The sequence below is a fragment of the Lissotriton vulgaris genome, chromosome 1_1 (genome assembly GCF_964263255.1).
Source record: "Lissotriton vulgaris chromosome 1_1, aLisVul1.2, whole genome shotgun sequence".
NCBI lineage: Eukaryota > Metazoa > Chordata > Amphibia > Caudata > Salamandridae > Lissotriton > Lissotriton vulgaris.
This window is the reverse complement of record NC_141685.1, coordinates 8,989,987-9,016,263: the sequence shown is the minus strand read 5'-3', so window position 1 is coordinate 9,016,263 and position 26,277 is coordinate 8,989,987. Positions and strand designations below refer to the sequence as shown.

The 26,277-nt window shown below is 46.5% G+C and overlaps 1 pseudogene; it reads right to left on the bottom strand.

Annotated features, from left to right (window-relative positions):
* Positions 1-20,843: 20,843 nt before the first annotated feature.
* On the bottom strand, positions 20,844-22,566 carry LOC147736951 (uncharacterized; annotated as a pseudogene).
* Positions 22,567-26,277: the final 3,711 nt, after the last annotated feature.

The window sequence follows — 26,277 nt, the reverse complement described above, 5'->3', positions numbered from 1 at the left end:
AACAGATTTCAGGGCAAACAGTACTTCACTCTGAGCAAAGATGTCATCATCTGCGAACAGGTAAGTAGGGCAGGAACTGTTACCGAATTGGTCCCTGGAAGAGTACTGTTCACTAAAAAATTTGACCCATGCATCATGAGAAACATTGTTATTGGGAGCTTCTGGGGACCTTTCGTGACCCCATTTGACAATGTGCCAAAATAGTCTAGAGTGTTTACGATCGCTTGCACATTTCAACTTCTGCCAGTGGGCTTCGTCCCATTCTCTTTTTGCCCTAGCAATACAATTTTTATAGTGCTTCCTAGCAGATCGGATCTCACCCAGGTTGTTACTCTTAATGGCAACTCCTAGGTTGGATCTTGCCGCCCTACAATCATGATTATACCACTTTGCAGCTTTATATGGGCAGACCCTCTTGTTATGTACAGGTTTTAGGAAGTAACTTTTAACTTCATTAAAGAGAGTCGTGTGTGCTTTAGTTATGTCTTCATATCCCTGTGAGGTCCCAGCTACGCTCTCCAGGGCCGCAATGGCCTTGTCTGTCGCTGCTCCTATTTTTTCGAGGACCTGCTGGTCTGTCCTGACACCTGACCACCTTAACCTGCGCATATCGTTAGTTGGAACAATCGTCGGGAGCAAAAGTTGGTCACAAGGGGTTGGTGCTATTACTTTAAACGACCACCAATTGTGAAAGACACATAAAGGGTCATGGTCGCTTTCTGGCCTTGCTGTTACCACCATGTCACTAACAGATGACCATATAGATATGCTGCAAATGACATAATCAATGCGACTTTTGTTTCGCCCGTTATTAAAAGTCATGGCAGGGACACGATCTGACTTGGTTCGACCATTCAGGGCTCGTAGCCCATACTCCAGGCACATTGCATTTAAGCCTAGTATGTCAGCCGTCCAGCGAGTTATCGGAGGAGTGTCTAATGTGGGGATATCCCAAAGCTTATCTTCCTCTACCCCGAGAGGAGAGTCACCAGTGATGAGAGGTTCAAAAGTGCGATTTAAATCGCCTGCAATTAGTATGTTTTTCCCTGCAGAGTGTATCTCAAGGAGATTAAAGAGGCTCAGAAGAACCTCAGATTTACCTTTGTTTCCACCTCTAGCATAGATGTTATAGATATCTATGGAGATGGGTAGATCACTAGTGAGTCTGATGAGCTGGATATCTTTTTGGTCAAGCTCCACACATTGTACAACAGTTTTTAAAGACTGCCTGATTGTTGGACAGGCCACGTGAAGGGCTTGCCTCCTCCCCACATGACAGGACCTGGGCCCCGGTCCCCCAGATGTTACCCACAAAAGCAACCCGCACCCCGTCCCATGCGGGACTCCTGCCGCGGACATCTCTGTACCATGGGGCCGAATTCCTTCCCGCTCCATCGGCCGGCCCGGCCGCCATCTTGGACACTGCACCACGAGGCCGCGTGGCCTCAGATCGACCCTAACCCTGGGCCTGGCCAGGCCCCGACATCCCGGCACCACCATCCACCCAGGAGGTGAACGGCCCACTTGGCAGGTTAATGGGAGGAAGAAGTATTGATGGCCCTCCCCCGCCAGGTGCTGATCGCACCCAGCTCCCCCGGGCGCTGGCTCCACCCCCCTGCTGGGTGTCTGGACTCCCTCATCCCGGACCTCCCGACCTCCAAGTGCGAGGGTCCGGACATCAAAGGGCACCAGACCTATAACTGGGGCAGCTCCAGAGCAGGAAGGCAGTTGTATCCTGGAGTCGAGAGACGCAGAGAAGAACTCATCCTTGACGGACTGCTGGCGCTGCCGTAGTCCTACCTTGCGAACTATTGTCCTGCCTGCTGGCGCTGCCGCAACCTTCTGAAACTTTCATCGTCGTCGGGACCTGCTGGCGTGGCCGCGGACCGTTTGTAACCACCACCTTCATCGGGACCTGCTGGCTCCGCCGCGGACCGTCGCTACCTTCAACCATCCCGGGACCTGCTGGCTCCGCCGCGGCCCGATCATCTAGAACGCCAAGCTCGAGGATTGTGAGCTATTTTCACCTACCAGATTGGTAAACAAGACTGTCCCGCTACCCTTTTCCCAATCGAGAGACTAGAACCGAGGGGACCCCTGAGTCCAGACCTCCTTGTACCATCCCACCGTACTTAAAGAATTGCTTATAAAGAACGTTAAACCTTATCCTTGTGTGGTGTACCTCTGTGGGGGGGAAGTTACTCATCTGTACGATCGCTGGAGACGGCTCTCCCCGGAGACCTCTCCCCTTATTCTCGGCCGACCCTCCCGGTCCGTCTAACACTGATCCATATAGTAAGACCCCCCATCGGACGCCCTTTAGGGCCCTTAGAAGCAGGAACATAAAAATGTGTGTACCCCAAAGCAAAGACAGGGTCACACGCCCAAGTCTCTTGGAAGATGCAAAGATCGTACTTATTAATAAATCCAAACCAGTCAGCACAATCCAACTTGGAACATAGTCCAGCCACATTCCAAGACAAAAGATTCCCCGTGTTAGTTATCATGACAGAACTAGGGCTTGTAATAGTCTCATGCATCATCTTTCCACCAATATCATTAGAATTAATATTTTCATTGGATGGGCCTGCTAGATCCTCAAAGGGGTACCCCTTAGTACGATCTTTAGTTAAGTAGCTGGCCTCGCCAATAATGCTTTCATCACAGACAATCAGTGGCATAGAGTTACAAATAGGTGGTTGTCAGTCACAAGCATTCAAGTTTGATAATGCAAAGAAACGATTTTCCAACCCCAAGCCCCCGTCCACTGAGGCAACATCCTTCCTCCCCCTCTTGGTCACAATGTTCCATTTGGTTCTCAGAATACTTGAATTCGGACCACTTCCCTTCCTTGGGTAGAAGAAGTCCAAAGTCAGTGGAACAATTGAGGTTGATCTCCGCTGTGGTGGTAAAATGTTGGGCAAGATATTAGGCAAGACCCCTGGGTCAGAAAAGTGAAGGACAACACACTTCCCCTTAAACTTTTTGACCCTGTCCCCAATCCACTGAACCCTTCTCGCATTTACGAGCTCTTCCGAGAGTTGCTGCTTTCCCCATGGAGAAATTACCATGTTGTTGGTCAACCATGATAAAGATTTATTTATTAAGGAAGATGTTGTTTCGTGTTCACCTTGGGCCAAGGGAGGGACGTTAGCAAGGACAAGTACCAATGGGGAAGCTTCAACTACAAGCTCAAAAGTCCCTTTCTCAGTGATTGGGTCAACAACAGCAGGAAATGAAATCGAAACATTAGGAGCATCACCAGGGAAGATAATCTTGGGTGCCATTAGAGGATTTGATGCAGGGGTAGGGATAAATCCACTATTAACTACAGTGGCTGGTTTGCTCAGAGTAGACTCGATCCTAGAAAAAACAATTTCCGGGAGTTTACCTACTTCGCCCAGGGTTTTTTCTAATAAACCTTCTAATCGGTTAACCTCGGAGGTTAACTTATCTATTTTACTGACCAGAGGTTTAACTACACCTTTGATTTTTGTTTCCATCAATGACAGTAGTTTGTTAAATTGGGCATTTGAAAGTGTAACATAAGCCTCACTAGTCAGATCAGCCTCCTCTTCCTCTGAAAATTTCCTCGGAAGGTTTGCTACTTTGTTCTTGGCTGACCTTAAACCCTCCCGTTTTGCCATAGCCTTTTGGTTTTCCCCATTAATCCTCGGGACTAAAATGGGTGCTGCAGGGGAGATTGGGGGCTCATTACTAGTGGATATCTCTATCAAAGCTTCATTAACACTATTGTCTTCAATACCAGCGACAACACCACTAGGCTGGATGATAATAGTATCAGGAAGAGAATCAAGTATTTCACCATTTGAGCTACTATTTATCTGAAGCGCAAAAGGATCATCTGACTCAATATCAATGAGGGGAGATTGGGTAGGTGAATCTATTCCCAAGGAAGATCTCCTATCACTATTGATTCTTTCTACAACATGTACAAGATAGTTGTCAATAGTGTTATTGGGAGTAGCTTGCTTTTTCGGAGGCATATTTCTCTAAGCACAACAGTTACAATTGGAAGCACAAAATAATGATGTCCGAAGTGAGCAACAAACTGCAACTAAGTATATATCACATCAAACCAAGAAACCGGGCCCAACCCAACCTTGGCCAACCTCGGACGGCCTCAGACGGCCCGCCCTTTGTCCGGCCTTCGTCCGGGCGTCCCGCTCGCGTCCCGCGTTGCGGGCGAGCCCCTCCTTTGTTGCGCCTCCAGGCGCAAGATTATGACGCGTTCCTGGAGCGCCGGTGCAGAGGCCCCTGGGAAAGCGAGTTTCTCCTCGCAGCGACCGCAGATGGTATCAGTGCGGCGGCGGGAGAACTCGTCAGGCGAGAAAAGGCGAGCAGCTGGTCTCCTTGACAAAGCGGTAAGTTCCTCAGCCAACGTGCAGTCTTGCAAAATGCCCCTCAGTCGGATTGCAACATCCTTCTACTTGTGGATTCATATTTTACATTTACCTGATTAGTAAATCCGTGTATGACTTTGCTCTGACTCTCTGAGTTGTAGAGCGCGTGGGAGGCTTGATAATAGCCGTAAAATGAACTACCTGTTGATAACAAGGTCCTGCAGAAGGGAGGGAAATAAAACATTGGGTGACTGCGAGGCGAGCAGCTGGAATGAAGAGCCTACTAGGAAGCAGTACGTTTTTGAATAATTACCTTAGTAATAGATAGCATCTGATGGCCTTACAACGCGCAACCGGTCGGGCCATAAATCTTAAAGTGGCTGGTAATGCTAAGAGTGGCTGGTAATGCCGTTGTTCTGTAGAGATAAGAAATGCAGAACACGGTTAACTATAAGCAAGCGGCTGGGATTAGAAGCCGATTTGAAAAGCCACCACACACTACGCACACGCCTCTACGACGCAGGGATCCGCAACAAGGCCCTGGACTGGATCACCTCCTTTGTCTCTGACAGAACTCAAAGAGTCCGCCTCCCCTCGTTCCACTCAAGAGTCACCAAGACCATCTGCGGCGTCCCGCAAGGATCATCCCTCAGCCCGACACTCTTCTACGTCTACATGGCTCCACTCGCCCGCATCGCCAGACTCCACGACCTCAACATATTCTTGTATGCCGACGACACCCAGCTGACTCTCTCCCTCACCAAGGACCCCCTCACTGCCAAAGCCAACCTTCACTGTGGTATGAAGGCTGTCGCCAACTGGATGGAAGACAGCCGGCTCAAACTGAACACGGACAAGACAGAGTTCCTCCTCCTCAGACCCAAACCCCTCCGCCTGGGACGACTCCTGGAGGCCCACCTCCCTGGGCACCGCCCCGACTTCAACCAACCATGCACGCAGCCTGGGAGTCATCCTCGACTCGAAACTTACCATGGCCAACCAAATCAACGCAGTCTCTTCAACCTGCTTCTACACCCTCCGCATGCTCCGCAAGATCTACAGATGGATCCCTACAGACACACGGAAAACCGTCACCCACACCCTCATCATCAGCAGACTCGACTATGGCAACACCCTCTAAGCTGTAGCCCCGTCCAAGCTCATCAGCAGACTTCAAAGAATCCAGAAGGCCTCTCCATGCCTGATCCTCGACGTCCCCCGCCGAGATCACATCACCTCCCACCTGAGAGACCTGCACTGGCTCCCCATTGACAGAAGAATCACCTTCAAACTCCTGACCCACACACACAACACCGGCCCAGAATATCTCAACAGCCGACTGTCATTCTACGTACCCAACAGAGAACTCCGCTCCACCGACCTCTCACTGGCCACCGTCCCACGCATCCACAGAACCACTTCCGGGGGCAGGTTCTTCTCCCAACGCATCGTCAAGACATGGAACTCCCTCCTTCTATCCCTACGCCAGACGGAAAACCCACAAATCTTCAGGAGAGTACTCAAGACCTGGCTCTTCGACCGCTAGCTACAGCCACCCTCCCCCTCCCCCCAGCGCCTTGAGACCCTCACGGGTGAGTAGTGCGCTGTACAAATTCTGTGATTGATTGATTGATTGATTGATTGATTGAGATCACTCAAGACCATGGACTACGTATATCACAGCAGTTAAACCGCCTGCAGGTCAGTCTACTCTGGAAATGACCATCACCACCTCGCAATATACAGCTAGTATCCATTGATATGGAGTGTACACTGTTCGCCACCTCAATTGCAAGTCGATATTATCTTTGTAACATGAACAGCCCCAATGCATGACATCCAAGTGCACCTCCATGCAACAGTCTATCCCCCACTCCCCCCCCCCAAACAATCCCCCCAACCCTCCTACTTTTTTGGGCAGAAATATTCTTGCCATTGGCCCGTAATCAGCAATTAACCATGCAATGTAACAGCATACTTCTCCTTTCTCCCCTGCCCCTCGCACCACCCACTGAAGGAACCCTAACTTGCCAGAACAGTCTACCCACCCACCCCCTCATTGCCCAACAACAGCACCATTAACACCCAGATGCTACAATCTAACATAGGGTAAATTCCCTTTGAGGGACATCTCTAGGTAGCTACACAGCCACTGTTCTCACCTCGAACCCTACGACCAGTACGACCTCTGGGCTCAGTCAGAGGAGGGGAAGTGGGGCCTGGAATACATTCCCACCGGAAGAATTGTAAACGTCTTTGGCATCTTGGTCATCAAGTGTCCCCAGCCTCGTCGCTGCTTCGTGAACCATCAACATTGTATGTCCTTTACAGTGAATCAAGGCCTGCTCCATGGGATCTATACTTCATGATTCCTCATCTGTCTCCCGTGCGTCGCCTTGTTGCGCAGAACCCCATTCACCTACTCCATATTGGGTTCGCCGCATTGTGCGCAGATGTTATGTTATGTTAAGAGACATTTCTAAAGCGCTCTGACACCGTAGGTTTCCTGGCGCTGACTTGGTATTAGGGGTACAGAGGGAGGGTTAACAGATCTGTGAGAAAAGCCTGGTTTTGAGAGATTTCCTGAATAGAAGAATGGAGGTGGATGATTTGAGTGAAAGCGGCAAAGAGTTCCAGAACTTGGGAGTCAAGTGAGCTAATCTTCGGCCGCTAAGTTTTGTCAGTTTGAATGAGGGCACGGCCATGGCGCCACTATTACTAGTGACCGTAGTTCTCTCATTTTCCGTGAAGCCCCCCTGCCGTAGAAAACACTAGATCCGTCCACTTCGTCGTCCTCCTGCAGCTTCGCCCGTAGCGCCAGCACTTTTGTGTCCTACCCCCGCCTGCTGCGTAGGTCTCATGGTTACCCACTCCACAGGTGCCGATCAAGCGTGCCTGCAGATGTATGTGCTCACGTGTAGTAGGGTCTCTCCTCCGTATCGCCCTGTAGCCGGGTCACAAAACGGTAATGAGACAGGGCCCCCAGAGTAAGCAACCTATCTCTCAGTTTCTTCTTTAAAGGTCTTCGTCCTACATCATACCACGTTGCAGCGAACTCACTCTCGCAGCACCCCGTTCATTCAGCGTGAGGTCCCACACCAGAAATTCGTCAAGTTATACCACGCCCATGCAGTTCACTCTTCACCAGGTCCCACCGTCTCTAATCTTCCGTGCAGCTGTTATGACGGGCCTCTAGCGGTTGCGGTCGTTTCCCTGCCGTGCTCCGCTATTGCAAACACAACAGGTGATGGACCGAATGTGGATCAATGTCACACACTCAACCCAGTCCAAAGATCTGGGCCCAAATCCATCGTTTTTTTGCACTCCACACCACCCTGGGTTAGACATCCGAGTCCCAGGCACTCCACACCACTGGAGTCAAGCTAGCCGGGCTGATGAGAGGTGTTACCTCGAAACCGGTCCGGTCCTCGGATGCTTGATTCCGTTCTGGGAAGGACATGGCTTTTGTAGTTCGGACTGGACTGTTCCCATGGGGCACAGGGTCAGAGCTGATTTGCATATCGCCATTGTCTAACCCAGGGTGGTGTGGAGTGCAAAAAAACGATGGATTTGGGCCCAGATCTTCGGACTGGGGTGAGTGTGTGACATTGATCCACATTCTGTCCATCACCTGTTTTGTTTGCGTGCTCCGCTATTGTACCGCTAGCCGAGATCTGGTTGTCATCAGGGCTACGTTCAAAGCTCTGCAGCGCTCCGCAATCCCCTCAGGGGTGTTTTTACCTGCGCAGAGGTGGCGACTGCCGCGAGTCCTAAGTCTGCCACCAGCAGCCCTGGTCTACTCTTCTCGTGGCAGGCCTCGGATTTTCCTTATTATGGCCGTCCTTTATGCCACCACTCAGGTCGTAGTTAAGATCGCATCCTGGCCCAGTCCGTTGGTCTTTCCTGATTTCAGATGCCGCATGCATCACTCCTCCCTGTTCCAGCGCAGATCTCGGGGATCTTGTTCACGCACCAGTGCTCAGGCAGGCAGTCTCAGATCGACTTTAAAGTTTCACCGAGGCTGGGGCTCATATCTGTCCGCCGTTTTAGTTCTTGGATAGCCAAATTCCGTACCGGTTAATTAGGATAATTAAAGGATTTATGATCCAGGCGGCAGGAGCCTCACTGAAGCGCGGCCCTTCTGCTTGTGCGCCCTCTAGGGCCCCCAGACTTAAGACAGACTTAAGGCGAAATCCTAACTTAAGTCTGTCTTAAATTAGTTCTGTGAATCAGGCTGTGTGTGTTTAGGCACCAAATGGTGTATTGTAAATACAGTGCGGTGTGGTTGCTGTGGGCGAAGTGTGGTGTAGTTGCAATGCCGTGGGAGTGGAATTAGGTGTGTGTTGTGGTATTTAGTGCAGAATGGTACAAATTTTGAAACAGTGGAGTATGGGTAGTGAGAACACACTGTGGTCTATGAGTAGTTGAAATGAGTAAGATTTGGGTAACCTAAAGCAGTTTTGTGAGGATTTTGGTGTGATCTATGAGTAGTTGAAATGAGTAAGATTTGGGTAACCTAAAGCAGTTTTGTGAGGATTTTGGTGTGGTCTATGAGTAGTTGAAATGAGTAAGATTTGGGTAACCTAAAGCAGTTTTGTGAGGATTTTGGTGTGGTCTATGAGTAGTTGAAATGAGTAAGATTTGGGTAACCTAAAGCAGTTTTGTGAGGATTTTGGTGTGGTCTATGAGTAGTTGAAATGAGTAAGATTTGGGTAACCTAAAGCAGTTTTGTGAGGATTTTGGTGTGGTCTATGAGTAGTTGAAATGAGTAAGATTTGGGTAACCTAAAGCAGTTTTGTGAGGATTTTGGTGTGGTCTATGAGTAGTTGAAATGAGTAAGATTTGGGTAACCTAAAGCAGTTTTGTGAGGATTTTGGTGTGGTCTATGAGTAGTTGAAATGAGTAAGATTTGGGTAACCTAAAGCAGTTTTGTGAGGATTTTGGTGTGGCAAGTAAAATGTAGGTGTATGTGGGTCTCAATTATTTGCTCAGAGAGGCCTGATTAGTGTGCTGCAGGTGTAAATACAGGTTGGTCTAAATGTTGTATTTGCAGAGTGCTGGCTAGTGTACGGGGTGTGGTGCTAGGGTAAGGGCTGAAGTGGGACATGGCAGGTGTGGCACTGCGCTGTTAGGGCGGTGCAGGTGAAAAGCTGCGCATGTTGTACTCTACAGGTGTACAGTTCAGTAACTTGTGTGGGCACTCAGGGACCTGCATAGTGTAATGTTGTGCAGTCTGGGTGCTGTAGTTGCTCTACGGCTAGTTTGTGTAAGAGTGTAAAAGCACAGCGGTCTGGCCTAAGTGAGGACTGAGTGGTTTTGGATGTTGTAAGCATGATGCAGTCTGTGTTCTATGTGGTATTGGTGGGGCCCCCACAGTGAGACCAGGCCCTGGAATCAGGATTTGCCGTAAGTAGGGGATTTACCTCTCAGTTGAGGGTATTTCAAGTCTGCAGATCAGAGCTGTGAGAAGTTGGCCTGGCATATGATGTCCACTATTCTAGTGGGCACCTTGCACCAGTCGAATCGACCCTTATTGATGGTGGTTGTAAAGTCAACCTTATAGAAAGCTATCCTAGTGGCAGCATGGACCAGCAGTCTTAGGCTAAGACTTCAGTAGGCGAGTTAAGCAAGTTGTTTTACCATACATAATCCTTTGAATACCAAATGAAAAGACACCACACAAGGTATATATCAAATATATATGTATTTATTTCTAACACAACCCCTCTGGACTCTTTATGAGGTCAGAGGCAAAAGTATATTGCAAGTTACTTATTTGGCATACGATAAGTTGCACAAATACAGTTTTGACCTAGGGGCCTCACAAACCATGTACTAAAATAGTGGTATAAGAACCACGCCTGAAATAGAAAGTAGGCCTGGGGCCTAGGGAATCGCTGGGGCTACACTAAACAACCAAAGGTTAGGAAGTAGGAGTCCCACGGGAGACGCGTGCAGTGTCAGTACACAGCCGCGAGTTACCATTGACTTTCTATGGGAAACAATGAAGTTACAAAGTTACTGTTTAAGGACACTTCCGGATGAACTACGATGAAACCCCTTTAGACTAGGACACTTCGAGAGTCACGACCCACGGGAGCACCGGAGTACTCGTGTTACCTCACCCAGGGAAGCCGGGTGCATGGGTGTCTTTTTGTGTCGGATTTCGTCGTCGTTTTCAATGGAGATCTGCAAAGAAGTTCTGCAGGCGAACAGAGGAAAAGTGTCTGGGTGGATCCAAGGGTGGATCAGAGATCTGAAGAGCCTGAAAGCAGAAGGGACAGAGTCTGGGTCACTAGCCAGTGACCAGGAAGGAACCAGGAAGGAACCAGGTGATGTTGCGATGATCTCAGGTGAAGAGGTGAATCTTGTCTCTGCAGCCACGAGGACCAGGAGGTGTCGACGACAAACAGGAGCTGGATTCCAGCTATCCCACAAAGGATCTAGTTGACTGCGGTGTCGGTATCCGAATTGGACCCAACAAACCTTGGCAAACGCAACCCACACAGGAAGTGAAGATTGTCTTCGGAGCAGACCAGCGAGGTCTGGGGAACTTCTCATTAGGGGAAACGTTGGAACAAGCCAGGAGCAACCAGGAAAGCAGTTCAGTTTCAAAAGGATGACTTGTCAACACTTACTGTGACAGGTCATTAGGGGGGTGCACTCCTTCAAGGAAGGACAAGAAGAAGATAGCGGAAGGTAGTTGGGGGTTTTGGAGTGGAGGGCTTTGTGTGATAGGTAGGCAATCTTCAGTTGAATTCTAGCTTCAGTTGATTTTAAGACCGGGGAGATGTGGGCATTTCGCTTGGTGCCCATGATCAATCTGGCCGCCGCGTTCAGTGAAGCCTTTAGGGGGGCTAGAGTGTATTTGGGGAGGCCGCATAGCATAGCACTGCCATAGTCAAGCCTCGGCAAAACAAGCGCTTGGACCACTTGCTTGAAATCTGCTTGAGGTAGGAAAGGTTTGAGATTCCTGAGTGTTCTCAGAAAGTGGTTAGCTCCCTAGCACACGTTGCTAATATGGGTCTTCATATTCAGATGCCTGTCCAGGGTGATTCCTAGAGATTTAGCTGAGTCAATAATACAGGGAGAGCAGTTGAAGGCAGTGAGTTGGTTCATCCAGAGGTCTATTTTAGGAGTATGTTTTGGGGGAGAAATGAGGAGGAATTCTGTTTTAGAGGTGTTTAGCAGGAGGTGGATTCTCAGTTAACCAGTTTTGGGTAGTCGCTAGGGTGGAGTTGAGTGACGTGATGTCATCCGGGGAGGAGATTTTCAGATAGAGTTGGGTGTTGTCTGCATACATGTGGAAGCAAATGCTCAAAGATTTCAGAACATTAGCTAATGGTTCCAGGAACAAATTAAAGAGAATGGGAGATAAGGAAGACCCTTGGGGAGCCCACATGGTGACTGGGGATGGCTGGGAGAGTGAGTGGTTCGCTTTAACTCTTTGGGTCCTGTGCTGCAGGAAGGACGAGAAAAAATGCAGCACCTGACCAGCGAGGCCCATCCTCTGCTCAAGAATGACAAGGAGGTTGTCATGATTGACCGTGTCAAAGGCGGAGGAAAGGTCGAGTAGGATGAGGAGGCAAGATTCATTTTGATCAAGCATTATTAAGATGTCATCCTTCACGTGAGAGAGAGCTGATTCAGTGCTGTGCCCACTACGAAAACCAGATTGGTGTTGGTCCAGAAGATTTAAATTTTCAATGTGTGCACATAGTTGAGACTTGACACATTTTTCAAGTAGTTTGGCTAGTTTGGGAATACTGTAGACAGGTCGGAAGTTGTTAAGATCTGTACTGTCAGCTGTAGGTTTTTTTAATATAGGCGTTACCTGAGTCTCTTTTAAGCATTCAGGGATCGTGCCTTGTGACAGAGATGCATTCCCCCCTCTAGATCTTTGTCCAGAAGGGTGAGATGTCGTCCTTAATTACTTTGAAGATGGTGGGTGGTAACGGGTAAAGTGATTAGATGGGTTGATACTCCGAAGAACCTTTTTGATCTCATTTTCATTGAGGGGAATAAAGGTGTCACAGAAAGCATTGTTCTTGATACCCCAGCTACCGGGTGCTGCCTTGTCTAATAAGGCCAGGGGGGGGGTGGGGGGGGTAGGTTCATTGGTTAGCAATTGAGCCCTCCCGGTTTCCAGATCATTGTTAATAAGTCAAGTTTTCTCAGTCAAAAGGCAGCCAGATCATCACATGAGGGAGGGTTGACTTCTGAAGCTGATCGGTTAGGGGCTTCTACCGATTGTGGTTTAACCAGTTCAAACAATTTCTTGGGTCGATTAGCCACTTGGTTAAGTTGGGATCTGAAATATTCCGCTTTAGCTGTCTTGATTTGTTTATTATACAAACTTCTTGCTGATCTAAGGATTTTTAGATGGTCTGCAGATGGAGTGGATCTCTAGGAGTGTTGGATGGCCCTTAGATTGCGACATTCCGAATTTAGGTTGCCATTGAACCAAGATTTAGATCTTTTAGTAGGTGCATTTTTTGTTGGAGTGGAGCCATAGAATCCATGATGCTGGAAATAGAAGAGCTGTAGAAGTCTGTGAGAGTATGTCCACTTGGGGAGAGAGGGCACAATTACAGCGGGTTGCGAGGTCAACTGTGTTGATATCTCTGAGGTCCCTTTTCCAAATCTTTGGTTTAGTTGTTTGTGCCTTACTCTGGTAGACCTCCGAGTTGATATGGAAAGAAATTATGTGATTATCCGAACAATCACAAGGTCTGATGGAGTCCAATGTGATGCTATGACCTTTGGAGATGATGAGGTCTAGAGTTTCCCCTTTAATGTGGGCAGGCTGGTCACAGTGTTGAATCAAATCGTGATCATTCAAGAAGGAATTGAGGCATGGAACTACGTGGTCATTAGCGTTTAACCAGTGAAGGTTAAAGTCCCCAAGGTAAATGTGGGACTGGACTGAATCCACATTGCCAGAGATGATTTCCATTAATTGATCAATGAAAGGGAGATTGTCGCCTGGGGGGGTGATAGAATGTGTGTAGTTTGCAAATCAGATGATTGTTACTAGAGATAATGAGACAAAGGTATTCGCAAGTTACTGGCGAAGAGGACTCTGAAAGAGAGACTCCAAGCGTGCGCCGATGTATACAAGCTAGGCCACCTGCCAGCTTCTCAACTCTGTCCAGGTGAATTATGTAATGTGTGGGGGGCACCAAGAGGTCTAGATTTGGAGTGGGCGAGGAGTTGAGCCAGGTTTCTGTGAGGATAATGATATCTATCTCATTATGTTGTATTAGGTTAAAGATCTCGGAGGCGTGTTTGTTGGCAGACCTACAGTTGAGTAGTATGCATTTGAGTGGAGCCGGAGTAAGGGTAGGAGGAGTCTGAATGATGTTCACTCTCTTGAGGTTATCGTTGTTTATGACTCTGAGGTTGTGGTAGGGTTCTCTGTTAGGGTTAGAATGAATGGTTTGAATTATTCCCTTTGGCCTCATGTTGTTATCCGTGCTAGACAAGTAAGACTTGAGAAGGCTATCAATTTCCTGGGGCCTAAGACTGGACGAGCTTCTTGGGCGAGAGGCTGCGTTAGGTAGGGGATCGGAATTGGAGATGGTAGGGGAAGAAGGATGGTCACGGGAGCTGTGTCAATTGTGCTGGCGGGGGCTCTGGGCCGGTTAGGACTAGAGAGGAGGGGGCTTAACAAAGGGAGATATTCAACTGAGAGGGCTTTCAAACCGTGGAGTTCGAGAGAGAGAAGGTGCATCTGTAGGGAGATATCGTCCAAGCTTGCCAACAGGTCTTGGTGTTGGGAAAGGGGAGGAAATTGAGTGTGGAGATCTGGAGAGGGGAGTGGGTGTCTAAGTGTGTTAGAGGGGTCTGAGGCGGTAATAGGAGATTCAATATGAGAATGTAGGTCACTGAATATAGGCAGTGTTCCAGGATGCACTGACCAGGAGGTTGATTGAGTGTGGAGAACTGGAGAGGGGGTTGGGTGTCGATGTGTGTTAGAGGGGTCGGAGGCAGTAATGGGAGATCCCAAAAGGGGGATTCGTCACTGAGTATTAGAGGTGTACCAGAAAATCGACAAGGATGTTGGAAGTGGTGATAAGGTTAATGGCCACAAAGTATGTATTTCGAGCCGTTCTGAAACCAGCAGGGGCAAGGGAGGGGTGGTGAGAGAGGAGGGAGGTAAATCAGAGGAGGAAATGGGGGCATCGATTTGGGTTGGCCTTGAGGTAGTTAGTGTTGAATTTTGTCGTACTGGGGTTGAATTGTTAGTTATGAAGCTTTTGATATTCTAAAAGAGTTTGTAGAACTGCTCTAGATTTCGATTGGAAGCTTGAATGAGAACGATCCCATTGTTGTAGATAATAATGGTGAGATCTACTTTGTGGATAGGAAAGGAAGTAATAGAAAGACTGAATCGGTGGGGTGCTTTTCTTATCTGTTTGCACTGGAAAAATGATATGAGAGTTTTTCTCCATTGGGCTCTCCTGTTTGTGAAGAAGATTAGGTCAGACATGATGTTGCCATTGGACATACAGAAGTAAGTATCTGATATAAGTGTTTCCGGATTTCTTTTGATTAAGCTGTGTTTTTTTTCTAATGTATTCTTAGTGAGGTTAGGGTGATAAGTTATCTCAAACGCACTGAGGCCCAATGCGTTTCTGAAGTGGCAGAGTGAGGCATTAAGCCATAACGGCAAACGCCTCACTCTGCCACTTCTTTGTGCATAAGGCCCATATTATTTTACCACTTAATTTGAGGATGATGTAAAATAGAGATAGATGTTTCACAAAGAAAGATATTAAGTGCACCTGGCACTGTCCAGGTTTTTTATCAGCTCCCATTATCTGGAGCGAGGGACATTTGTACATGTAGTCAACATATGTTTCACAAAAATGGACAATAAACATGCTCTTGTATGGTCCAATATAGGATTTATGTAATGTTTATTTTAGTGCCATATACATTGCTAAATGTGCTTTAGTTAATGCACCCTAGGAAAAGTTATTTGAGCACACAAAGGTTTGATGCTTGAGATTACTGTTAGTGGTGGTATTCACTTGCTGTGGTGACCCTTGTCATGGCACCACTGTGAATGTAACCGTGCATCTCCACACAACACATTTCTGAAAGCAAACGCTATTTGTCCATAAAAAGCCCACATCAGCTGCTTCTATTCTCCATGGCTCCTCACTCACCTGACGTTTGTCAATAAAGAGCAGCGCTTTCCAGTGGCGTAACCAAACTCAAGGGACCCCCTTATAAAGTACATGGAGGCGGGCCCTCACCCTGACCCAGTCAGGAGCTCTCAGACCAGGGGCATGCCCCCCATACACAATGCTGGGGAGCCACCTGGAGCTCAGGGCCCTCTTGCCTCATGGGGGCTGCGAGGGTTAATGTTACACCACTGGTAACTTGGACACCAACATCACTCTAACAACCCATTCCGGGGTTGAGCTGAACACCTAACAAGCATTTTCAATGCAATAGGTCTCGCATTTGCAAACATTTTTGGCTATTGGCATTGTAAATGACAATGCCTTTTATTTATCTGTTTTTAAAATCAACACATAGAGAAAAGGTTTGTCATTCACAATGCCAGTAGCTCAAAGTGTTGCAAATGCGAGACCTATTGCATTGCAAATGCTTGTTTTTATGGGCGACAGAAACCTGGGTTTATTGAATGGTTTGTTACAAGTAGGCCTGGGCGCTAAATTCCGTTACGCTTGTGGAATTTGCGGAATTTGGGTAATTTTGCGTTCCGCAGAGAACGCCGAATTGCCAAAAATTCTGCGATCCGTGGCTTTGAGGAATTTTTTGCTTGTTTGCGCTTTCAAAATGCTTGTTCATGAGATATTTCTCCCCGAGCATGCAAACAGCGTTCGCGAGCAGGAAAAAAGCATTGTGAATGGGCGGAACAAGCAATTCAGGGTGTTCGCGAAACTTTTGCGTGCTTGCAGAGATTTTCTACCATTTCGCGGAGCTTTGTGGAGCGCAACTACGCAAATTACGCATGGTAATATTGTCGTTTGTCTTCAGCTCTCTCAAGGCACACCTCTCTCCCTGTGTGAGGTTGTCATATTTGCTACGATTTCCACCTCTGGACTTCTTATCTATAAGCCTATCTATATCCAGTTCAACAGATTTATAGAATGCAACAATTGTGTTGCCTGTACCAAATGGTGGTATCCACTTTGATTTCAATTTAGGGCCGCTGCTCTCACTTAGATATCTGGTAATCTCTAAATCCTCCAAAAGCTTAGCCACAGTAGTTGGGTCCTCCTCATTCTCAGCTAAAGATAAGAATAGTCTTGTCGCATTTGCCCCTTCAATAGTCAAATCACTCTTACACTTAGATTCAACCACATTCTTATTCTTAGCTGGTGCATGCACAAACTATTTCTTAATCTTCAAGAGACGAACAAATTTGTATACATCAATTTTTATCATGTACCAGTCTGGTACTACATTAGGACAAAATCCAAGACCTTTCCTAAGTAGAGTAACCATATCATTTGTTAATGTCACATTTGATAAGTTAATGATCTCCATTTCACATTCCACATCACCCTGTGTCTCAATTCTTCCACGATCTCAGTCTCATTCCCCTTCTGGTGCCTGGTTGTCCCCCTGCCCCTGGATCCTCTCCTTGTCTTACGACACCTCCTCCCCTGCCTCTGGTCGTGGAATCCCGGTTCTCTATTCGGAGCCGCTTGACTTCCTCTAAAAAAGGGTTCTCATGCAACCCCACCCCGGCCACAGGTACACCATCTGTATCCTCGTTCTCACTACTGACAATAGAAGATGCATCAGTTTCACTAGCGCTCAAACTAGGAGTGCTCACCACTTGCTGCTTGGGACACCATAGTTGTTTCACTAAGTAATCGAAGCGCTTTGCAAATGTAAAGACGCGACCCGCCTTATAATCATTTTCGTCTCTCTGCAATTTCCTAGCTTTCCTACGCTTAATATCCGCCTGCAGGTCTGTTAAATAATTATCCAGTTAGTTCTTAATCGTAGCCTCTGGCAAGTTCATTTCTTTTATTTCATCCTCAATTTTCTGGATCTCCACCAGTAATTTCTTTATCTTACGCTCAGCATTCTCAATTAATATGTTAATAAGGTTTCTAGAGGAAGAGGTCAGTTCCTTTTCCCAGTTCGCTAATAGGTCTGGTTCAAGGTCCTCGTAGGTAGGCATAATCTGTGATCTTAGACCCCTAGGAATCCGGTTTAAGGTCAGATATTGTTTAAGCGTGGCTGCGTCCCACCATTTGTTAAGCTCTTGTTTTTTTAAATTTTCCAAATTCCAAAACTTATCTCTAAGGCCCATACTCATAGCAGGTTTACTGGAACTGGTGGTCTTGCCTGCATTCACTCCAATGCGCAGGCTACTAAATAGATCCTGCGCCTCCTGGTCTCTGTTCATTTTCAGAGTAAATTATTAACCCCTACTGTGGCTGCTCAATACTGCTCTGAACACTTTTACTCTCTGATACTTACAGCTTATAGAGCGCTCATACAATAGTAATGGGATAGTAACAAAATCCTGTAAGTGCTAGGTGCATCTAGAGGTAAGATGCGTATCCCACATCCACAACTCCTCAAGGAGCAGAGAACATACAACAAGATCCTCTGAGCACACTATTTTCTAAATCAATTTTCTCAGTGTCCAAAATCAAATATTTGTTCCTCAAGTTCTCAGGCAAGAGTTCAACGTTGTATATAAAGAAAAAGGGTCCAAAATGTCTTCAATAGTTTTCTGATTCCACTTCAAGTTTATTAATCTTCATCAAATGTTCAATAGTACTGGTAAACCAGCCAACACGTGTTTCGTCGTGTAAAATACAACACAATGACTAAGATAAATGGGCTGTTTAATCAATCTATAGCCGAAAGATTCCAAACTAGCAGACAGGATCATTATGAATATGGGGAAAAGACAGGGAAACATCTGGCTCTGCGGATAAAGAACAGCGGCAAGCAGTATTATGAAGCTAAAAAGGAAGGATGGTACAGTGTCCTCTGATACTCATGAGATAGTAAACATCTTCCAAAGACTTTTATCAAGATCTCTATAAGCCCAGCCATCAAACCACGGTGGATCCTGGGACCAGGTTCCCACCAGTGATACCAGTTAGAGGGAGACATCTTAATGGAAGAAGTTAACGAGGTTTTGCTTTCTATGGCCTCTGAGAAGGCAGCAGGCCCAGATGGCCTACCCATAGAGATATATAAGATATTGCACTAGGAACTTGCCCCTTTGTTGTGGGACCTGTTCTTAGCAGTCCAGCAGAAAGGCATTCCTCCTAAGTCATGGGAGGAGAGTAGTATAGTTATTTTTTTGAAAAAGGGGAAGCCGGCTGATGATCCGGCCTCCTATAGGCCTATTATAGTAATTAATACGGACGAGAAGCTCTACTCTAAAATCCTAGCAAGGAGGCTTTCAAAGGTCATCGATTCCTTAGTAAGTCCGTGGCAACACGGCTTCATACCCGGTCGTAGTACAACTGACCATATTAAAAGGGTAATCTCATTATTTAATATTGCAGAGAGTTCTAGGCAACATATGTCATTAATATTATTAGATTCCCAAACAGCGTTCGATCAAGTAGAATGGGGACACCTCTGGCAGAACTTAAGATCGAATGGCTTTGGACCCCGTATACTTACTGCCCTAAGAGCAATGTATGTACAGTCATACGCAAAAATACAACTGATGGGGCAGCAATATGGACAGGTAAAGAGTGCAAGGGGGACAAGGCAGGGCTGCCCATGCTCCCCAATCCTTTTTTCATTATACATAGATCCGCTAATTAGAGCTATTTTAAACGATCCGTTGATTCCACCGGTGCTGGTCAGGAGTTACTGTACTAAAGTGTTAGCATACGCAGATGACATCGCGGTTATTACCCCAGACCCCCAGGTGACAATTGGTAGAATAGAAGATCTAGCCCGGGAGTTTGGGGAGGAATCCGGGTATGGGTTAAATGCGGATAAAACTAAAATCATCTGTTCGCGCTCAATTTTGTGGCAGGATCCCAGGAGGGCAGAGGCAGCAACCTATTTACGGGTCTCAATAGCAGCCGATGTTGATACCATCTGGAATATTAACGTAGACCCTCTTTTGATTAGAATAAGTGCAGACCTTAAGAGGATGAACAATCTACATTTATCCATCATCGGTAGGGCAAATGTCATAAAAATGACAATGTTCCCGAAAATATTCTACCTACTCCGCTACCACTAGAACTGCCTAATTTCCTGTTTAAAAAGTTGAAGTGATCTTTTCACAGTTTATCTGGGGATATGAGATTTATGTCCCTACCCCAAAACCGAGGGGGGCTGGCAGTGCCAAACATCCTATATTACTAATGGGCTATTATGCTTCAACAAATGACTATATTGTTTAGACCAATCCCGATAATACATGAGACAGAGACCCCACCATCAATCTTTGAATTAGCTATGGGTAACCAAGCTCCAGGTCTATTACCTAGACAATAGGATAATAGCTACTATAAAAGAACTCGCCTCAAACTTCTCGGAGCAGCTTGGAGGGTGTGGCAGAAAACTAGTAAATTGTTGAATATTCCTAAAATTCATCGTCACCTCTTATTATGGCGGTCTTAATTTTTCCCAGACTTTCTATCGGTAGTAAGTGGGAACAGGCGGGAATTAACTTTGTGGGTGACATCATAAATTCAACTTGCATTATGACATTTGCTTGGATTCAGGACCGATTTGAGATAGACTCTCGAAGCTTATTTAAATACTTGCAACTTTGGACCTGGGGGAAGAGGGATTCGAACGAATGCCCAAGATGTGGGAAAGGCCCGGCCAACATGATCCACATGTTTGCGGAGTGTTCGGAATTGGGGCTGGTTAAAGTGGGGATTGAATGCTTCCTCAGCAAGATTATGGGATGTTCGATCATACTAACTCCCACTAATAATGTTGGGATGGGACGAATCCCTGCAGATAGAAATAACACAGGTTTATTTTTGTTTCATGGTAACAGCAGTCCTCATATAATGATTGCTCCCAAATGGAAGGATAAGGACCCCCCACATATCAGGCTTGGTATGCCAGACTGCTTCATATATTTAATTTGGAGACTGCGTTATACAAATGCAAGGGGAGTAGACACAGGGATGAGGAAGGGGGGGGGGGGAGGGGAGGAGGAAGGGGGTGAGAGGGCGGATCGTGGGTATAATTAATTGTTTATGTTTGGTTTTCTCTCTTCTTCTCCCTGTATCTCAGTTCCAACTCCCTCCCTCTACGTGCTTTTGCTTCTCCCTTATTCTTTTCCCTTTGTTTTATTCTCTTGGGCTCTTTCTCTCCCCTTTGCTCCTTTACGATTTTTTTGATCCAAATAAGGTTTCATTAGTGTATTTTGTTGTTATAACATATGTGTCCTTATGTATGTTTATGTATCTGACGTTTCTTTCCTGAAAATTCAAATATAATAATAAAAAATTTAAAAAATAATGCTCTCTTGAAAAACTAACATTGACCTTGTGGGGTCATCGGCAAAGAACTGGTCATCTGATAAATCTTTACTTTTATTTTGGGGTCATGAAAGATGACACAGGCCCATATCACTTGGGGGCTTATGGCAGGCTGTGCCACAGTGCGACCAGGTGGTACCATTTGTTAACCATATATTGCCCCTCCCTCTTCGTGGTTCTTTTTGGTCCTACATTCTCTAATGAAATGTCCTGGCCTGTTACAGTTGTGGCATGCTTGCCCTCCCCTGAATGTGTTTTGCCTTTTTCCCCCCAAACCTTCCTCGCCCTCCTTGCTCATTCCTGTTATTAAATCTGGGGGCATATTGTTGGGGTTGCGAGGTGGTGTTTACAGGTGGCACGCCCAAAGACACTGCAGCCATCTGAGTAGTAGTGGTGTCAGTTCCTCCCTCTGTCCTCTTTGCTAGTTTCTGTTGTACTCATGTAGCAGCTTCTTTCTCAATGGAATCCTTCTTGCTCTTTTTCTTGTGCTGTCCCCTTTCACAATAATGTATTACGTGAGCCTGTATCTCAGGCCATGGTTTGGCTTCGAAGGCTACTATGTTGTCTAGTTTATCCGGCACTTCAGCTGGTGATCCCTTATTCACTATGCTATGGAACAGTATTGCATTTTGCCCAGTCGCACCCCATCCCTCCCCGACCTCCTGTGTCCATTTCTCTTTTATTCTACTTAGGAATTGTGCTGGGTCTTCATCTGGCTGCATTGGCTTTGCCATGAGAGATCCAATTTCTGTCCTGTCTGGGTGCTTTTGTCTTAGTTGTGTCCAAACAACTCCCCTTCCTTTGTTGAAGTGTGCCCCATCACATTTTGAATTAGTCACTGTCACCTCATTTACTCCTTCTTTTATGAACAGTGTGTCTGTTTCTTCTCCTATAAGGGAGCTTAATAAACTTAGGATTTTGCCTATTGCAAGGGGTATCCCTGCTTTGTTTTTCGAAAGCAGCTAGCCCCTTCCCCACCCCTTCGGCAAGTGGCGGCAGCTGTTCTTTATGATTTTCTTTATCCATCTGGGGCCATGGTATGTATGGGGGCATCCCGACCCTTTAAATATTAAGGGCAGCTGTGGCAGGACCGTGTCCCTATGTCCAGTAGGGTGACGTGGGTCATGCTGTCTGGCATATCTCTGCCACATTCGCAGGCTGTCCTTCATATAAGGATAATCCCACTCAAGATCTCCTATACCGTGAAGGATGCACATCGCTGCATTTGCCATGTCTCGTGGTTCACAAGAAGCATCTCTGGCCATGGTGTCATTTGTGGTGCTAGATCTTCTGTCCAACCTGCTCGATTGTCAGTAAAAGGCACTACATTGTACCAACTCTGTTCGTGTTGGGCCACTATTGCATTGGGGACACACGGATTAGTTGTGTTGTGTCTTTTCTCAATGTCATTCTTCCCATCAAGTGAAATGTCCCCTGCTTCTCATAAGGGCGTGCATGCGTTCCAACCAATCTCAATCTGTTTAACTCTTGCTGCCTCCTCTGTAAGGCTTCAGCACCCCTGTTGGTATCTCCCCCTCACAGACAAATTGTGACTGTTCTCTATCATAGTCGTTAATGACGTACATTCTATTAACCTGCTCAGTAACATCATCTAAGGCCCCACCTGATCCTATGTAAGATCTGTCTGACCTCATGTCTTCTTCACCTAAGAGGTTATGTGCACGGAGGAAGTCCTCCGAGCTTTGGTGTTCCATCATCTGTGACCTGTCTAGTGTCTTCGGATGCCAAAAGGGCACCGTCCATTTTTCCCAGGTTGTTCTTGTGTCTATATGTCCATCTTCCCTTATCTTGACCCTCTTGTTATCGTCACCCTCCTTTATCAGCCTCCAGCGTGCTGCAGGAGGTGTTTTTGGTGTAAAGGCTAACTTTCCTGTCCTCCTCTCCCTCTTGGGGCTTGAATTCCTTGGACCACTGACTGTTTTCCTAATAACACCTCCTCTCTGTGTCGCCTTTAAATCTAATTTTGGGTGCTGACTTTCACTTTTATCTTTCCCGGTAGGCGCAGTTTCATCTTCTAAGTAAAGTTTAAAGGTAGCATCCACTGTTCCTGCATATTTACTGGTGTCTCCCCCAACATCTCCCGAGGTGTGCTAGTGAATCATGGGCATGTTCACTGTGTTTGGGAGATGATTCTGATGGTGGGCTACACTCAGGGTCTAAATATCCTACAGCAGGCAGATGTGAGGCGGTGGGTGGTGTGTTTAATGTATTAGCCTGCATGGAATACATGCCCTGCAACTTTGCAATGGTTAAACTTGCTTGAGCCTCTCGGTACTGGGGTGGAGAAGCTGAAGGAGGGGCCTGGGGCCTTATCTCAGTCTCTGTCAGATCGGTATCTACACCTCTGATGCACAGGAGCAGAATGACGAGAATCTCCCAACTCCCTTCCACAGCTGTCCAGCAGCACGCTCTCCGACACGTGGCCTGCCAAGGAATCCACAGGGGGAAAAGGGGATGGGACAGAGAAGAGACGGACACTCCTTGAATTCTGGTTCCGTCCTTGGGTCTTCTATTCATGTCCGGCATGTGCTTTTTAGTGGAACTGAAAATAACCTCCAGTTAGTGCAACTTCTTATTTCACATTCAGTATTTTACAATAATAATTACTTATTTCTCTAGCCCCTACCCAGTTCTTTGGTGACATTTGCCCCTCTTCTTTCTTCTGTACTTGTGTATAAGAACCCTTGTCTGTAACTATAATCAAAACTGTTGTTAAATAAATATTATTTCTATAATACCTTTTAATGTGTTCACACTCTTTTTCTCTTTTTACAGACTCTTACCTACAAGGTGTACTGAAGGCTCCTAGTGTTTTTTCACTACTATAGCAGGTAAGATCTTCTTACTTATTTCTTTTAATCCTGTTTTAGTAAATTAAGTACTGCACCTAATTGGACACAGTGTTTGATACATATAAAGAAAAAGGAAAACGGAAAATGAAAGGCAGCGACCTCTCTCTGGTTTCTAAAATACTTGAGAGGCGAATATATCCAAACAGAATCTGACGCACTCCGTAAATATTTGCTTTATGAAATGCGAATCCCAAAGAATATTCACTTGAAGGGATAACTGAAAAAACGCTTGCTGTGCCTGCAATTATCAACTTAACTCTTGATATAAATGAGCGAGAAAGCTGCTCTTAAACTACTGAAATATCACACAACATCAAGGTTACAAAACTTCGCACCGCTCCAATCCGTTGAACCTTCTTCCGCCACGCCTGCCTTCAGGTGAAGCGCGCGGTTCAGCGGGCGCTTCACCTGGACATGCGGGATTGCTTCTCTGCACTGAAACACTGGACTGCTGACTCTCAGCAGCCATCTTAGACCGCCTGCAGGTGAAGGGCGCGCGGTTCAGCGGGCGCTTCACCTGGACATGAGTGATTGCTTCTCTGCACTGAAACACTGGACTGCTGACTCTCAGCGGCCATCTTAGACCGCCTGCAGGTGAAGGGCGCGCTTCAGCGGGCGCTTCACCTGGACATTCGTGATTGCTTCTCTGCACTGAAACACTGGACCGCTGACTCTCAGCGGCCATCTTAGACCATCTTCTTTGTTTTAAGAACCGGGGAACCAATGAACTACACTCACTAGTAATTCACTTTTTAGGTTCATGGAGCAAATGGAACGGACTCGAGCATGGGTATTCAGGGAGGTTCTGACAGTCTCCTTCTTGTGTATCTCACAAAATACCCTCCACTGATCTAAGATGGTCTTCCTTTTTTCTAATTTCTTCCCATTATATTTGCTTTGTAAGAGGTTAACTATATGATCCACCATTGTGTTGTCAGATGAGCCATTTTCGGGCCATGCATGTTCAAGTTTTGATGTTGTCTTATGCCACTCCTTACAATATTTCTCTATTTTGTCCTTGTCGCCAGGGAACACCTTAACCATGTGTTCTAAAGGAGTCCCCATTATTTATGCGGAGCACTTGGCCTCTGATTAGTCTTATATTTGCGCCTAACTTGTCCCTGTTATAAGTGTTCACTCTTCCTAATGAGATTGCTTATTCTCAGTTCTATTATACTTCCCACCTGACACCCTTATCTACCTCATGAGGTATTATGGTAGATTTCCTTCAGGCTATTCTCCTTGCTATTCATACAGGTAATGAGTTCATTTCTTGAGGGGGGCTTCATGGGGGTGTCTCACAGTGGGGGGAACCACTGCAATAGGTTTTGTAGAATTCAAAACCAATTCCAAAATCTAAAGTGTGGAAAGGTCCTGTTCAGAATCACCTGCAAGAAAATTAACGGCGTTCCTATCAAGCCAATATGTTATTTCTTCTATGGTATGTGTACCTTGAAAACTATACTGTTTGATACTTATTCTTGCCTCCAATCTGTCAGTATTTGTTGTGGTGTTCATAAGGTTACTGTACACCACTCTTAATCACAGGCAGGAAGGGGGGCAGGCAAGATGGCCGCATTGTTATGCGGCTCTGCCAGCCACCGAAATAATCCTGCAATAATCCTTATCTCCCCAAACCATCCGTATCGCCAGTGCTGCGGCGCTTCCTAAATAAGCACGGCGCTATCTATTGGTGGCGGTTGCTGTTGTCTAGCTGCCCCAGAAGGAGGATAACAACAATTTTACCAGAGCTGCACCCAGGGCAAAATGGCGGCCTCCTAGGACTGTGACGAGGTGAGCTGAGACGAGACGCGGAGAACGGAGCACGGCCGTGTCACCTTAGTGCTTCCTCCTCATTGCTCCCAGTGCTTCGCGTCGAGACAGTCTGTGCCGGTGGACGTTCCTGGTAAACGGTGGCCTCGCCGCGGGCTAGGTGGAAGACCTGGTGACTGAAGCGAACGCGCTTCCAGGAGTACGCAGCACAGAACGGCGCAGGCCGCTGCGGTGACCCGGGCTATTTGACACTGGCTATGCCGACGGAGGTGCGCTCCGACAAGGTCCCGCCGTAAGAGCTGCGGTGTTCACACTGGCGACGATCAGTCAGTCAGTCAAACAATCTTTATTCGATTTAGTTAAAAATCATACAAAGAGTTAAAAACACACAGAGAATAAAAACATATTATATACAGATAAAAATCACATTAAACAAATGCATAGTAGAGCTAAAACTTTGGGCTATACAGTATGTATAAAGTTAAAAAGAATTGCATTATGAAATGGGACCATATTAAGAAGGACTGTACATGTGCAAATATAATGTTAAGTGCATCCTACTCACAAACAAAAATGGAAATCGATTGGGGTATCCAGTAATGACATTTGTTATTAGTAAAGACTTCATTTGGGAACACCGGGGCTTCTGTTACGTTGTTTAATTCTAACTGCCGCTACTAAAAAATTAGCCATGCAAAATGTGACACGAATGTTAGAAAGTGACTGTAGGAAAAGCAACGACGGTCTCACCTGGGAGAAACTATCCTCTCTTAGGACGGGTAA